The sequence below is a fragment of the Pristiophorus japonicus genome, chromosome 13 (genome assembly GCF_044704955.1).
Source record: "Pristiophorus japonicus isolate sPriJap1 chromosome 13, sPriJap1.hap1, whole genome shotgun sequence".
Classification (NCBI taxonomy): domain Eukaryota; kingdom Metazoa; phylum Chordata; class Chondrichthyes; family Pristiophoridae; genus Pristiophorus; species Pristiophorus japonicus.
The window spans coordinates 164150073-164157680 of record NC_091989.1 but is presented as its reverse complement, the minus strand read 5'-3'; the positions used below and the strand labels follow the sequence as shown (position 1 = coordinate 164157680).

At 45.2% G+C, this 7608-nt stretch overlaps 1 non-coding gene across 1 annotated transcript; it reads left to right on the top strand.

Annotated features, from left to right (window-relative positions):
• Window positions 1-229: 229 nt before the first annotated feature.
• LOC139279098 (U2 spliceosomal RNA) lies at window positions 230-425 on the top strand. Its single transcript, XR_011596403.1, has one exon. It is a non-coding gene; the product is annotated as a U2 spliceosomal RNA (small nuclear RNA).
• Window positions 426-7608: the final 7183 nt, after the last annotated feature.

Genomic DNA, 7608 nt, shown 5'->3' with positions numbered 1-7608 from the left:
TGTTGCTTGAGGGATATTTATTGGCCAGGACACCGGGGATAACTCCCCTGCTCTTCTTTTACATCCACCTGAGAGGGCAGATGGGGCCTCGGTTTAACGTCTCATCTGAAAGACGGCCCCACCGACAGTGAAGCGCTCCCTCAGCACTGCGCTGGAGCGTCAGCCTAGATTTTTTTAAATAACTGGACACAATATTGTAACTGTGCTCTAATAAATAATTTGTACAGGTTTCGCTTCTCGGCCTTTTGGCTAAGATCATGCGCAACTGACCTGACCAGCCACCGTGACCTCCGGGTGGTTTCTCCCTGGTCAGGAAGGTATATGCTTGCTTTTTTGGAAACAGGAGGTGGGTGGGGTGGCTTGACCCATCCACCTCCATGGCACGAACCTGGTATTGCAGTACTTCCAGGAACGGTGCAGTGGCTCTAGGCCTTTTGGCTAAGAGCATTGGCGCAGAGTGATCCTTGGCATGTGCAAGGTGACCTCTGGCGTTTGTGATTTGACAAAGAATTGGAACGATTGGCTACGAATTTAAAAAAAAAAATAAAAAAAATTTGTACAGGTTTTGCCTTGCTTTGATGTTTAGTATAATGTACTCCTATTGCAAGACCTACAGCTTTATAACGTTCTCTTGCTTTTAAATATTTATGTATCTCAGCCCTTATCTGATCCTTCACTCCTTTTAAAGTGCTTTATAAATGCAGTCTTCCTTCCTTTCTCTGACTATGTTGTTATTAACAAAATATTAAAAACTTCAGCTACTCCCTTCAAAAGCCTGTATGGAGCAAATTTGCTCAAATCTGACAAGTCATATATCAAATATGTGTATGATACATGACATGTCAAATTTGAGCAAATTTGCTCTAAATTGATCTTTTGAAGGAGCGTTTAAAGTTTATAAACAATTCAGCCATTAAAATAGAATGAGAGTAACATGTGGAACCAAAGTTGTACAGACCCCTCTCAATTAAATCTGTCTGAGGAACATCAGATAGATAGGAATGCGAGCTTTTGCTCGTATTGAAGAGAAATCTTTGTATTGAGAAACCATGGTATTTTCCAAGGAGTTGAAATTGTTGATTTCTCCACCTCCCCCCCCAAAAAAATAACCGGGCTATTATACTTCACAAGGTTGGGATTTGCATGCTTTTCAGATCGTAAGTATGCAGCTAAAAGGCACAGACTAGACGTTAGCTGCTCTCAGCCAGGACAGGGATTGAGTATTATAATCAGCCTCAGAGGAAGCTGGACCAGGATTCCTGCTCTGATCATTATTGTCTTTCACCTGTTGGCAAGTGTGTCAATGTGGGCATCACATGGAAGGAGCATTGCACTTGGCTTTGATACCCCCTAATTGTCGAGCCTGCCGCTGTGCACATTCTAGGCTCACACATGAAAAATGCATATTTGAACAATAGTACCAGAAAGTCACTGGTTCCCATGGAATTATCCCCTACCATCAATCATTATATTTAAGTGAAGGGGATGAAAAAATTGCCACGTTCCCTTGTATATGTGAAACAGCCCCTTAGGATCTCTCGGACTGTACAGTACTGTTGCTTATGGATAGTGTAAAGTGGGTGATAGCAAATCGACAGCCCAATTGAATGGAATGGAAATAAAAATCAGGAGATGTAAAATAGATGCCGAATTCACTATCACCAATATTACACTATTACATAAAGTTAAAATCATAGAATCATAGAAATTTACAGCACGGAAGGAGGCCATTTCCGTCCATCGTGTCCGAGCCGGCCAACAAAGAGCTATCCAGCCTAATCCCACTTTCCCACTCTAGGTCCGAAGCCCTGTAGCTTATGGCACTTCAAATGCACATCCAAGTACTTTTTAAACGTGGCATGAGTTTCTAACTCTACCACACTTTCAGGCAGTGAGTTCCAGACCCCCACCACCTTCTGAGTGAAAATAATTCCCCTAAAATCCCCTCTAAACCTCCTACCAATTATTTTAAATCTTCCCACACACGTAGCGCCCAGGGACACCGGAAGTGTCCCCGAGTTCCCACATGGTACAGGAGGAGCATATCACATGGCCGAGCTTTCCTGCCATGTCTTAACCTTAGATACCCTTAAATTGGTAATAACAATGTTGCAGTTCACTTACTGATATAAAAAAGAAAAGAAAAGCTACTCACCAATCACCAGCCAATCACTTACCACATTGGCTGTGACGTCACTTTTTGATTACTTTCTACTTCTATTTTGCTTTCTCTCCCGCTGTAGCTGCACCGGTACGCTGGTTCTCGATCTCCCGCTGGGCTTTTGATAGGTCGCTCCCCTCTCACCAACTGCCGCTGGCTCTCGATCTCCCGCTGGGCTTTTGATAGGTCGCTCCCCTCTCACCAACTGCTGCTGGCTCTCGATCTCCCGCTGGGCTTTTGATAGGTCGCTCCCCTCTCACCAACTGCCGCTGGCTTTCGATCTCCCGCTGGGCTTTTGATAGGTCGCTCCCCTCTCACCAACTGCCGCTGGCTCTTGATCTCCCGCTGGGCTTTTGACAGGTCGCTCCCCTCTCACCAACTGCCGCTGGCTCTCGATCTCCCGCTGGGCTTTTGACAGGTCGCTCCCCTCTCACCAACAGTGCAAGAAAGATAGTGCAGGGGTCCCCTGTGGTCATCCCCCTGCAAAACAGATACACTGCTTTGAGTACTGTTGGGGAGGATGACTCATCAGGGGAGGACAGCAGCAGCCAAGTTCATGGCAATTTAGGTGGCTCTGCTGCAAAGGAGGGCAGGAAAAAGAGTGGGAGCGCGATAGTGATAGGGGATTCGATGGTGAGGGGAATAGATAGGCGTTTCTGCGGACGCAACCGAGACTCCAGGATGGTATGTTGCCTCCCTGGTGCAAGGGTCAAGGATGTCTCGGAGCGGGTGCAGGACATTCTGAAATGGGAGGGAGAACAGCCAGTTGTCGTGGTGCACATTGGTACCAACGACATAGGTACAAAAAGGGATGAGGTCCTACGCAAAGAATTTAAGGAGCTAGGAGCTAAATTAAAAAGTAGGACCTCAAAAGTAGTAATCTCGGGATTGCTACCAGTGCCACGTGCTAGTCAGAGTAGGAATCGCAGGATAGCGCAGATGAATACATGGCTTGAGCAGTGGTGCAGCAGGGAGGGATTCAAATTCTTGGGGCATTGGAACCGGTTCTGGGGGAGGTGGGACCAGTACAAACCGGACGGTCTGCACCTGGGCAGGTCCGGAACCAATGTCCTAGGGGGAGTGTTTGCTAGTGCTGTTGGGGAGGAGTTAAACTAATATTGCAGGGGGATGGGAACCTATACAGGGAGACAGAGGGAGACAAAAATGAGGCAAAAGCAAAAGACAGAAAGGAGATGAGGAAAAGTGGAGGGCAGAGAAACCCAAGGCAAAGAACAAAAAGGGCCACTGTACAGCAAAATTCTAGAAGGACAAAGGGTGTTAAAAAAACAAGCCTGAAGGCTTTGTGTCTTAATGCAAGGAGTATCCGCAATAAGGTGGATGAATTAACTGTGCAAATAGATGTTAACAAATATGATGTGATTGGGATTACGGAGATGTGGCTCCAGGATGATCAGGGCTGGGAACTCAACATCCAGGGGTATTCAACATTCAGGAAGGATAGAATAAAAGGAAAAGGAGGTGGGGTAGCATTGCTGGTTAAAGAGGAGATTAATGCAATAGTTAGGAAAGACATTAGCTTGGATGATGTGGAATCTATATGGGTAGAGCTGCAGAACACTAAAGGGCAAAAATCGTTAGTGGGAGTTGTGTACAGACCTCCAAACAGTAGTAGTGATGTTGGGGAGGGCATCAAACAGGAAATTAGGAGTGCATGCAATAAAGGTGCAGCAGTTATAATGGGTGACTTTAATATGCACATAGATTGGGCTAGCCAAACTGGAAGCAATACGGTGGAGGAGGATTTCCTGGAATGCATAAGGGATGGTTTTCTAGACCAATATGTCGAGGAACCAACTAGGGGGGAGGCCATCTTAGACTGGGTGTTGTGTAATGAGAGAGGATTAATTAGCAATCTCATTGTGCGAGGCCCCTTGGGGAAGAGTGACCATAATATGGTGGAATTCTGCATTAGGATGGAGAATGAAACAGTTAATTCAGAGACCATGGTCCAGAACTTAAAGAAGGGTAACTTTGAAGGTATGAGGCATGAATTGGCTAAGATAGATTGGCTAATGATACTTAAGGGGTTGACTGTGGATGGGCAATGGCAGACATTTAGAGACCGCATGGATGAATTACAACAATTGTACATTCCTGTCTGGCGTAAAAATTAAAAAGGGAAGGTGGCTCAACCGTGGCTATCTAGGGAAATCAGGGATAGTATTAAAGCCAAGGAAATGGCATACAAATTGGCCAGAAATAGCAGCGAACCTGGGGACTGGGAGAAATTTAGAACTCAGCAGAGGAGGACAAAGGGTTTGATTAGGGCAGGGAAAATGGAGTACGAGAAGAAGCTTGCAGGGAACATTAAGGCGGATTGCAAAAGTTTCTATAGGTATGTAAAGAGAAAAAGGTTAGTAAAGACAAACGTAGGTCCCCTGCAGTCAGAATCAGGGGAAGTCATAACGGGGAACAAAGAAATGGCAGACCAATTGAACAAGTACTTTGGTTCAGTATTCACTAAGGAGGACACAAACAACCTTCCGGATATAAAAGTGGTCAGAGGGTCTATTAAGGAGGAGGAACTGAGGGAAATCTTTATTAGTCGGGAAATTGTGTTGGGGAAATTGATGGGATTGAAGGCCGATAAATCCCCAGGGCCTGATGGACTGCATCCCAGAGTACTTAAGGAGGTGGCCTTGGAAATAGCGGATGCATTGAGAGTCATTTTCCAACATTCCATTGACTCTGGATCAGTTCCTATGGAGTGGAGGGTAGCCAATGTAACCCCACTTTTTAAAAAAGGAGGGAGAGAGAATGCAGGGAATTATAGACCGGTCAGCCTGACCTCAGTAGTGGGTAAAATGATGGAATCAATTATTAAGGATGTCATAGCAGCGCATTTGGAAAATGGTGACATGATAGGTCCAAGTCAGCATGGATTTGTGAAAGGGAGATCATGCTTGACAAATCTTCTGGAATTTTTTGAGGATTTTCCAATAAAGTGGACAAAGGAGTACCAGTTGATGTGGTATATTTGGACTTTCAGAAGGCTTTCGACAAGGTCCCACACAGGAGATTAATGTGCAAAGTTAAAGCACATGGGATTGGGGGTAGTGTGCTGACGTGGATTGAGAACTGGTTGTCAGACAGGAAGCAAAGAGTAGGAGTAAATGGGTACTTTTCGGAATGGCAGGCAGTGACTCGTGGGGTACCGCAGGGTTCTGTGCTGGGGCCCCAGCTGTTTACATTGTGCATTAATGATTTAGACGAGGGGATTAAATGTAGTATCTCCAAATTTGCGGATGACACTAAGTTGGGTGGCAGTGTGAGCTGCGAGGAGGATGCTATGAGGCTACAGAGTGACTTGGATAGGTTAGGTGAGTGGGCAAATGCGTGGCAGATGAAGTATAATGTGGATAAATGTGAGGTTATCCACTTTGGTGGTAAAAACAGAGAGACAGACTATTATCTGAATGGTGACAGATTAGGAAAAGGGAAGGTGCAACGAGACCTGGGTGTCATGGTACATCAGTCATTGAAGATTGGCATGCAGGTACAGCAGGCGGTTAAGAAAGCAAATGGCATGTTGGCCTTCATAGCGAGGGGATTTGAGTACAGGGGCAGGAAGGTGTTACTACAGTTGTACAGGGCCTTGGTGAGGCCACACCTGGAGTATTGTGTACAGTTTTGGTCTCCTAACTTGAGGAAGGACATTCTTGCTATTGAGGGAGTGCAGCGAAGATTCACCAGACTGATTCCCGGGATGGTGGGACTGACCTATCAAGAAAGACTGGATCAACTGGTCTTGTATTCACTGGAGTTCAGAAGAGTGAGAAGGGACCTCATAGAAACGTTTAAAATTCTGACGGGTTTGGACAGGTTGGATGCAGGAAGAATGTTCCCAATGTTGGGGAAGTCCAGAACCAGGGGTCACAGTCTAAGGATAAGGGGTAAGCCATTTAGGACCGAGATAAGGAGAAACTTCTTCACCCAGAGAGTGGTGAACCTGTGGAATTCTCTACCACAGGAAGTAGTTGAGGCCAATTCACTAAATATATTCAAAAGGGAGTTAGATGAAGTCCTTACTACTCGGGGGATCAAGGGGTATGGCGTGAAAGCAGGAAGTGGGTACTGAAGTTTCATGTTCAGCCATGAACTCATTGAATGGCGGTGCAGGCTAGAAGGGCTAAATGGCCTGCTCCTGCACCTATTTTCTATGTTTCTATGATGCCCCCTGGTTGTTGACCCCTCTGCTAAGGGAAGTAAGTCCTTCCTATCCACTCTTTCTAGGCCCTTCATAATTTTATACACCTCAATAAGGTCTCTCCTCAGCCTCCTCTGTTTCAAAGAAAACAAATCCATCCTCTCCAGTCTTTCCTCATGGCTAAAATTCTCCATTCCAGGCAACATCCTCGTAAATCTCCTCTGTGCAATCACATCTTTCCTGTAATGTGGTGACCAGAACTGCATGCAGTACTCTAGCTGTGGCCTAACTAGTGTTTTATATAGTTCAAGCATAACCTCCCTGTTCTTGTATTCACCCCCATGAGTTTAAATCTCACCATTGCAAGTTGTGAAATTGAATTCAATAAATCTGATCATTTGTGGTCTAGCTTCAGAAAGTTGCCGTATTGTTGCAAACCTACAACTCATTCCCTAATGTCCTCAGGGAAGGGAATGTTTCACCCACTCCTGACTTACACAAGACTCCAATTGCACACCACATGGTTGACTCTTAATTCTCTCTGAAGGGTCCTACAAAGCTGCTTGGTAAAAAAACACTGCTGTAGAATAAACCCATCAACTTCTCAGAACAAGTCGGTGTGGGTAATAAATGTGGGCTTGCCAGTCGTGATGAAATCACTACAGCAAATCTAAAAACAACAGCATTAAGGTACATGCAGATAAACTGTTCTCATTTTGGCATTTACTACTGTTGCTAAAGCCATGCCTATATGACAACTTAAAAATACAGTGTTAAATTGGTGAAACTATTAGCAATGTCTTTCTTTATTTAAGTGGGCTAAAATCATAATCTCCCAAGAACAGATTAACTGGGCTACTGTTGTTTATAGTGGACAGAGCCTCAAGGTACTACACACAGCTATAACTCCACTCTGAAACCTTTGCCCCAGCAGAACATGTACAAGAAACATGAGGTTGTTAGAGAAGGCCTGGGATTACTTGATAAAGGGAGCAATAAGAACAAGTGAATGTTCATAGCTTTCTGACGCTTATTACACGAGTAAGTCATTAAGGGCCCGAAATTCATCGACATACCGCCCACTACCACCCGCTTACCGCCTAAAAATGCAACTTTGGTCAAAAAACACGTATACTGCCGACATACCGCTCGGCGGAAGATTCATCATTGACATACCGCCGAGCGGTATGCACACCGGCCGCCATGTAGAACCGCCCGCATACCGCCCAAAAATGCAAGTTTGATGACATAACGCTGACATACCGCCGGAGCTGCATAC